This window comes from Asparagus officinalis, chromosome 8 (genome assembly GCF_001876935.1).
Source record: "Asparagus officinalis chromosome 8, Aspof.V1, whole genome shotgun sequence".
Lineage (NCBI taxonomy): Eukaryota > Viridiplantae > Streptophyta > Magnoliopsida > Asparagales > Asparagaceae > Asparagus > Asparagus officinalis.
Window position 1 is genome coordinate 38,077,847 of NC_033801.1, and position 9,340 is coordinate 38,087,186.

General features: G+C 44.1%; 1 protein-coding gene across 1 annotated transcript in view; it reads right to left on the reverse strand.

Annotated features, from left to right (window-relative positions):
* LOC109819615 (histone-lysine N-methyltransferase EZ1) overlaps positions 9,146-9,340 on the reverse strand; it is a 38,987-nt gene continuing 38,792 nt past the window's right edge. The window contains exon 16 of the mRNA XM_020385392.1: positions 9,146-9,340. This exon is cut by the window's right edge and continues 319 nt beyond it. The gene's annotated coding sequence lies outside the window, so the exon portion shown is untranslated.

A 9,340-nucleotide genomic window follows, 5' to 3' on the forward strand; every position in this document is an offset into this window, starting at 1 on the left:
TATGAAGTAGGTTGACTAATTTACTTTCAAGTTTTCTATTTGCATAGCTCATAAAGATAAATTACTCTCTGCGGGGACACAGTTAGAAATTTTATTCCCTTCTCCGTCGTGAGCTGCAACAGATTTTGAGTTTTTTTAATACACCGGGGACTTTCAGATTTCATCCAAGTTGGGATTCATAGTTAGCATTCTGATTTCACCCTCATCAACGTTAATTTCATAATGCTCTTAATTTGCTACTGTGATTAGTTCTTGTGATGGTACTCGTCTGTTCTACCAATATTCATCTCTCCTAGCTATTAACGTAATACCAATTAAGTGCGCATCTCTATGTCAAATGTGTTAGAATTCGTGCATAATCGAACGAAAATAATTACGAAGAACAAACAAGATAATAAAGATAAGTAATCACAAACACAAAGATTTACTTGGTACATCTAATTTGTGTCGCGCGCCTTTGCGGAAGCCTTGCACGAACTCACAACGAACCTGTGATCACGAGTAGAAGAAAGCCAAACACTTGCACAAACCAAGCCAATTACGACAAATCAAACCAAACACAAGGATATACGTGGTTCGGCAATTGCCTACGTCCACGGGGAGAGGATGGGGAGATTTCACTATATGGAGGAGAAATATAACGGGTTACAACTCACAAAATCACTCAAATATAACCCTAACCAAAGCTCTCAACTCCCTCACAATATCTCCCTCTCAAAGTGCTCAAAACAATGCTAAATCTCTTCTTTTCTCTCCTTAAGAAACCCTAAAAAACGTGGTCCTATTTATAATAAAACACAATCCCAAACAAAGGAGGATTCCTCAACAAATAAGGATTCTAAAAACGAGTCTGCCACACCCTGCACCATGGGTGTGGCAGAGGGTGTGGTGCAGGAGTGGTGCAGGACAGATTCTGCCACACCCTGCACCGTGGGTGTGGCAGAGGGTGTGGTGCAGGACAGGCTCTACCACACCCTGCACCGTGGCCACACCAGGGGGTGTGGTGCAGGACAGGCTCTACCACACCCATGGCAGACACCACACCAGGGTGTGGTGGAGCCTGTTTTGAGTTATTCTTCACGTTTTTCACAATTCCTTCGCCGTTTTCACAATTCTCCACCTCGGCGAAGTGTTCCCAACACTGAGCCGACACCAACATGAGCACCAATGTGTCGTCTCTCTAAACTCGGCTGCACCAATGCGGTTGCCTACGTACCCCCTCTCCCAAGGGATCAAGCCGCCCGTAGTTCATCCAAATGGCCGCCAACGGCCTCAACAATTACGAATGTGCAACAAGTTTCGACAATGATCAAACTTGTTGCTCGGAACCACCTTAGTGAGCATATCTGCCGGATTATCCTTCGTGTGGACTTTCACAATTTCCACATCGCCATCTTCAAGAACATCCCGAACGAAGTGATAACGAACGTCAATGTGCTTCGTCCTCGCATGAAAAACCTGATTCTTCGCCAAATATATAGCACTCATGCTATCGCAATGAATAGTGACGGATCGCTGCGATATACCAAGTTCTTCCAAAAGTCCTCGAAGCCAAATAGCCTCCTTCACAGCCTCCGTAACCGCCATATACTCTGCCTCCGTCGTAGACAAAGCCACCGTAGACTGTAAGGTGCATCTCCAACACACCGGCGCACGGGTCAAAGTGAACACATACCCCGTAGTAGACCGGCGCTTATCCAAATCCCCGGCATAATCCGAATCAACATAGCCAATGCATAGCTGCCCACCTGTAGTGTCCCGCTCATAAACCAAACCAACATTGAGCGTACCTCTAATGTACCTCAAAATCCATCTCACGGCGTCCCAATGACCCACTCCTGGATCGTGCATGTATCTCGACACCATGCTCACTGCCTGTGACAAATCCGGCCTCGTACATACCATCGCGTACATCAAGCTCCCAACTGCGCTCGCATATGGAGTCTTCGTCATCAACTCACGGTCTTCAACTGACTTCGGTGAAAGGCCAGCTGAAAGCTTCAAATGGGCTCCCAACGGTACACAAACTGGCTTCGTATCCATGCTAACATGGAATCGCTGTAGAACCTTCTTCAAATAAGCCACCTGTGTCAAACAAATCCTGCCCTTCTTCTTATCTCTGCCGATCTCCATCCCTAAAATGCGCTTCGCCTCGCCCAAGTCCTTCATCTCAAACTCATTCGAAAGCTGAACTTTCAACTCATCTATAGCTGACCTGGAACTAGAAGCAACCAACATGTCATCGACATAAAGCAACAAATAAATGTACGCACCTCCTCTCAACTTGCGAAAATACACGCAAGGATCAAACTGGCTCCGAGTGTACGAATGACCAAGCATAAAACCATCAAATCGCCTATACCACTGTCGAGGAGACTGCTTCAAACCGTATAGCGATTTCTTTAGCCTGCAAACCAACTTATCTTTCCCTGCAGCTCGGAATCCCAATGGCTGAGTCATATATATTTCTTCATCAAGATCACCATGAAGAAATGCTGTCTTCACATCCAACTGATCTAACTCCAATCCATACTGTGCCACCAAAGCTAGCAAAATCCGAATCGACGAATGCTTCACCACCGGAGAGAAAACCTCATTGTAATCAATACCTTCCTCCTGTGCATAGCCCTTCGCAACCAACCTAGCCTTGAACCTCACTGGAGTGCCCTCAATGCCCTCCTTCTTCGTGTACACCCACTTGCACCCAATCGCCTTCCGCCCCTTTGGAAGCTCTACAAGCTCCCATGTATCGTTCTTGTGAAGAGACTCCATCTCCTCCTGCATAGCCACCTGCCACGAATCAGCCTCCGAACTCTGCTCGGCCTCTCTGAATGTAGTAGGCACCATCTCATCGATACTCTCCACCGGAAGTGCATATGCAACTGTGTCGGCATACCGTGCTGGCACCCGTATGTCTCTCCTCTGTCTCCGTGCCGCAATAGAATCCTGAACCTGAGCCGTCGGTCCCTGATCCTGCTCATGAGTACCCGTATCCTCCGCATCACCGTCGTGCTCGCCTGGCGTCACCTCAGTCGGCACTCTCATGGATACTGCACTATCTGGACTCTGTGGAGCTGCATCAATCTCCACCACCTGCGAAATCTCCTCTGTCGGGTTGCTCTCCACCTGATGAGAGCTGGGAAGCTTCAAGATAGAAGCCTCATCGAATGTGACGTCCCTACTCAGCACAATCTTCTTATCAACTGGATCCCAAAGCTTGTATCCCTTGACACCACGCTTGAATCCTACAAATATGGCCTTCCTAGCTCGAGGTTCCAACTTATCAGTTCTAACATGATAATATGCAGGGCAACCAAATACCTTAAGCTGGTCATAGTCATGTGCTGTCTCTCCCGACCACATCTCCATAGGGGTCTTCCCCTCAATCGCAGATGAAGGCAGCCTGTTAATGAGGTGGCTCGCATAAGAAAGTGCCTCAGCCCAAAAGATCTTCTCCAAACCACTATGCGCCAATAAACATCGAATCTTCTCCAGCAAAGACCGATTCAATCTCTCTGCCACCCCATTCTGCTGCGGTGTATGACTAACTGTGAAGTGCCTCTCTATGCCCTCGTCTCGACATAGCTGCAGAAAGGGGTCTGAGGTATACTCGCCGCCGTTGTCGGATCGCAACGTCTTGATCTTTCTCCCAGTCTGCAGTTCCAATCTCTTCTTCCACTCCACAAACAAATCTAGGACTTCACTCTTATGCTTCATGGTGTACACCCAACATCGCCTAGAATAGTCATCAACGAACGTGACGAACCAATGTCGACCACCAAGTGATGCCGTCTTAGTGGGACCCCAAACATCTGTGTGCACGTAGTCCAAGATGCCCCTCGTCCTATGAATGGCCGTCCCGAACTTCACCTTCGTCTTCTTGCCAAGTACACAGTGCTCACAGAATTCTACTTTACCACTCTTGGCTCCCTTCAAAAGCCCCTGCTTGCACAATGCCTGCAGTGACTTTTCACCTGTATGCCCTAGCCTGTAGTGCCAAAGTCTGCTCATGTCCGCCTCTGAAATCGCCGAAGCAACCTGGCCAATCTCGGTGCTCCCCTTCAGATAATATAAATTATGATTTCGGACTCCCTTCATCACCACCAAAGATCCCTTAGTAACCTTTGCTACAGCATCCTCAAAGGTCACCCTGAATCCCTTCGCCTCCAAAGCCCCCACTGAGATAAGATTCTTCTTAAGTTGAGGAACGAATCTCACCTCCTTCAGCTCACGGACTACTCCATCGTGCATCCGAATCCTCACAGTACCTATCCCACGAACGCCACAGGATTGATCATTTCCCATGACCACAACACCCCCATCGAGTCTCTCAAATGATGAGAACCAATCTCGCCTAGGAGTCACATGATAAGTAGCGCCAGAATCAAGCATCCACTCCGATGCATCCAAATGGTTCACCTCCGGAGTAATCAAAAGAGAAAAGCTCGAATCATCGGAATCATCGCCTTTCGCAACATTCACCTCATTGGCCTTCGGGCCCTTATTCTTGCTATTCTCCTTTTCTTTGACTTTCGGGCAATCTCTCTTCCAATGTCCCTGCTCCTTGCAGAATGCACATTGGTTCTTTCTAAGCTGGTGACGACCTCTTGACTTTGACCTCCCTCTATTTCCACCTTTCTGATATGAGCTTCTACCTCTCGCCGACAAGGCCTCTCCTGAAGTACTAGCGCGGGAAGTCTCCTTATCCTTCCTCCTCAAATCATAGTTCGTCAATGCGTTAGTCACTTCACTATAAGTGATAGAAGATCTCCCGTTCAGCAACGTAAGCACGAAGGTATCATACTCCTCATCCGGTAAGGAGCCCAAAAGAATAATAGCCTTGTACTCATCTGTGATCTTCTCATCCACGTTCGCCAAGTCCGACAACAACTTAGTGTAGTTGTTCACATGAGCCGCAAGCGAGGTACCTCTGGACATCTGGAATCTGAATAACCTTCGCAGCAAGTGCAACCGGTTCTCAACACTCTTCGTAAGGTACTTATTGTTGAGAATTTCCCACATCTTCATCGCAGACGTCACCCCAATCACATCGTATTTCAGCTCCTGTTCCAAACAGGACCTGATCACCCCGCAAGCATTTCGATTCATCTTTTCCCATATCGCCTCTTCATATTTAGGTGGCCTCACATCGACCATGATGGTCTCCTCCAGATTTTGAGCATTGAGCGCATCCTGTACGTCGCTCATCCACAAACCAAAATTGATCTTGCCGTCATATTTCACAACACTAATCTTAGTGTTCTGAAAACCCACTTGAACTGTGCCTGTCATCTTGCTGCTTTCACCAATTACTTCACCCATAATCACAACTTCCAAATTGTAGAGAAAGATCCAAACTTTAAGAAGAATAAGAAATTACCCAACTGAACCCTAGATTGGATTCCAAATAGAACTCCTAACCACACGAGGAAAGCGAGATCTCCAACGGTTCTCCCATTGCGAACTAACTCCAAATTGTAGAGAAAGAACAAATTTGATAGAATTAGGAACCACCCAACTGAACCCTAGATCGGATTCCAAATAGATCTCCTATCCACACGAGGAAAGCGAAATCTCCAACGGCAACTCCTAATGCTATCTCCACCGAAGCCTAGAACTCCAAGAACCAAGCTTCACACAAGAATCTTCCTCCACCAAAAAACCCTAGATCTGAAATCTGGGCTCTGATACCACTTGTCGCGCGCCTTTGCGGAAGCCTTGCACGAACTCACAACGAACCTATGATCACGAGTAGAAGAAAGCCAAACACTTGCACAAACCAAGCCAATTACGACAAATCAAACCAAACACAAGGATATACGTGGTTCGGCAATTGCCTACGTCCACGGGGAGAGGATGGGGAGATTTCACTATATGGAGGAGAAATACAACGGGTTACAACTCACAAAATCACTCAAATATAACCCTAACCAAAGCTCTCAACTCCCTCACAATATCTCCCTCTCAAAGTGCTCAAAACAATGCTAAATCTCTTCTTTTCTCTCCTTAAGAAACCCTAAAAAACGTGGTCCTATTTATAATAAAACACAATCCCAAACAAAGGAGGATTCCTCAACAAATAAGGATTCTAAAAACGAGTCTGCCACACCCTGCACCATGGGTGTGGCAGAGGGTGTGGTGCAGGAGTGGTGCAGGACAGATTCTGCCACACCCTGCACCGTGGGTGTGGCAGAGGGTGTGGTGCAGGACAGGCTCTACCACACCCATGGCAGACACCACACCAGGGGGTGGTGGAGTCTGTTTTGAGTTATTCTTCACGTTTTTCACAATTCCTTCGCCGTTTTCACAATTCTCCACCTCGGCGAAGTGTTCCCAACACTGAGCCGACACCAACATGAGCACCAATGTGTCGTCTCTCTAAACTCGGCTGCACCAATGCGGTTGCCTACGTACCCCCTCTCCCAAGGGATCAAGCCGCCCGTAGTTCATCCAAATGGCCGCCAACGGCCTCAACAATTACGAATGTGCAACAAGTTTCGACAATGATCAAACTTGTTGCTCGGAACCACCTTAGTGAGCATATCTGCCGGATTATCCTTCGTGTGGACTTTCACAATTTCCACATCGCCATCTTCAAGAACATCCCGAACGAAGTGATAACGAACGTCAATGTGCTTCGTCCTCGCATGAAAAACCTGATTCTTCGCCAAATATATAGCACTCATGCTATCGCAATGAATAGTGACGGATCGCTGCGATATACCAAGTTCTTCCAAAAGTCCTCGAAGCCAAATAGCCTCCTTCACAGCCTCCGTAACTGCCATATACTCTGCCTCCGTCGTAGACAAAGCCACCGTAGACTGTAAGGTGCATCTCCAACACACCGGCGCACGGGTCAAAGTGAACACATACCCCGTAGTAGACCGGCGCTTATCCAAATCCCCGGCATAATACGAATCAACATAACCAATGCATAACTACCCACCTGTAGTGTCCCGCTCATAAACCAAACCAACATTGAGCGTACCTCTAATGTACCTCAAAATCCATTTCACGGCGTCCCAATGACCCACTCCTGGATCGTGCATGTATCTCTAAAAGTTAATTATAAATAAAAATATGGTGGGGTAGATATGTTGGTGATTTGGAATATTTAGAAGTGATAGTGGGGTCCAAATTAGACATGAATAAGACACCATTGGAAATGGTGAATGTTTGTGGGGTGATCTTGATTATGTGGAAGAGAGAGAATATTATGTGGCATGTTGGGAATGACAATTAAATAGGACACCATTGGAGATAGTCTTAGATTAATATGATAAGCAAAAGCAGGTATTGTGCTATAAAGCCTCTGTATAGCTCATTTATTTTTTGAATCTTCCACTTTTTTTTTAGTTTTTTTTGGTTTTTTTTTTCTTTTATTTTTTCCTTTAATTTGGTTGAGATTTTGGGAAATAATTCTTTTTGGGAGGATAAAGCAAAGGACGTTAACCACTGATAAGTGATAACTCCAGCAAAATAGTTTATTTCTCAAATTAGCAACAGGAGACCCTTTTAAAACATCTGCGCGCACAAGATAAAGCGATGAGAATCTAAAGACAAATTAAGGTAGTTAACCAGCAGAACAATGCTAGCAGCGAGCTTCATCAAAAGAAACACAGGTTCCAACTTCATGCAACAGACAGAATACAAAGGACAAAGTTGTGACACGTACTTATGAATCTCAAGGCAACCACGATCTCAAGAAGAAGAAGAAAAGAACTAAAAGATATTTTGAACTTTGTTTAATAATTGGTGCGTGTATTACATCTATTCACCAATGTAATGATCTTAAATTTTGTGAACTTTGTTTAATAATCTGTGCCCTCCGTGCCCAACAACCTTGGCTCTCCGATAAATAGTTTTTGGAGTACCGATGGCAGCGACTGTAATTTGACCATGTTATCATCAAAGCGGTCACAGGTACTAAAAAGGTTATTATGAACGCAGAGAGGGTTTTGAAAATTAAGGGAAAGGGACTTGAGGGAGAAGATTTAAAATAACCTGAAGTCTGTTAAATTAAAAGTTTATTTGTATAGACTTGTTGATGATGCTAATTATTTATTGGCTTGCTGAGGAATACGCATAAGAATTTTTTAGTGTAGAAATTTGCGAAACGTTTGGGATGATGAAGTGAGAAGGAAAATATTACTATAATTACAATGTTACCCTTATAATTAAAAATAAATAAAAATCTAATTTTGAAGCATCGCTCTATATATTTATAAAAAGCTCCTGTTACAGTCGATGACTTGCACAAACGTGGACATTAATCACAGTTATAAACTTATTACCCTCTAGAGAATTTAACGGGTAATTTTGGATTATAACCCATGTAGCTTCTAATCTGCAAATAGAATAAACAAGCGGGTTTTAAGCAAAAGTGATTGATAAATTTAGAGGATAACAGTTCATTTTTAATAGTAGAGTGTTTCGTCATCACTACAGTCAAAACAATGAAAAAACCTTTAATAAGATTGGAGAGAGATAAATGAGACTCGGAATTTTGTGAAATACGACGAATATCATGAACTTTCATCTGGTCAAACTTTGTGACATATAACCCACCCAAAAAAATAAGCTAGATAACTCCGGCTTATTTTTTAGTAGCAATAAATCATTTGCTAAGCATGCCAAACATGCTCTAAATCACAACTCCAATCGCAACCAACTTGGAAGAAGAAAAGTCCAAAAGGTCTAACAAATATCTACAGCTACAACTATAGTCAGAAAACTGCAAAACTTTATCATCGAACCAAAGAAACTATAACTACAACTGAAACTGCATTTTGACAACTATAGTTACAAATTGCAGAACTTCGTTGTTAAACCAAGCGACTAGGGGTACGGCTGGCATTGCACGTGACAAACAGTTGCAGGAACCGTAGTGGCATGCAACTAGAATTTGCTTAGTTAGATACAATAAACAAAGCAGCCTCTAAGTTCAAACTTCTCATCGGCTACAAATTTAATTGTTCCGACAGCACTCAACGTGGCCTGAAAATAAGAGAATAATCAGACAACCATAAACCAATTTAACTAAAAAAAAACAATTAGCAACATATTGCATAAATAGGTACTCCCTGCCTGATTCAAAAGTTTCTCATAGCAATAGGGAGCATTCATCAGAAAGTGCTAACGAAGCTAACAAAATGCGCCATTTAAAATAAATTATACGTTTCGTTAACAGCATATAACTTGTCACAGAGTTTTGAGAAAAGAGTAAGAAGTAGTGGGCATAATTCTCAACGAGTAGTAGTAATATACGTGAATGGTCTGGTCATTGAGGGTTTTAAATTGAGGAATGATATCGATTTTAGCAATAAATGAAATGCGTAAG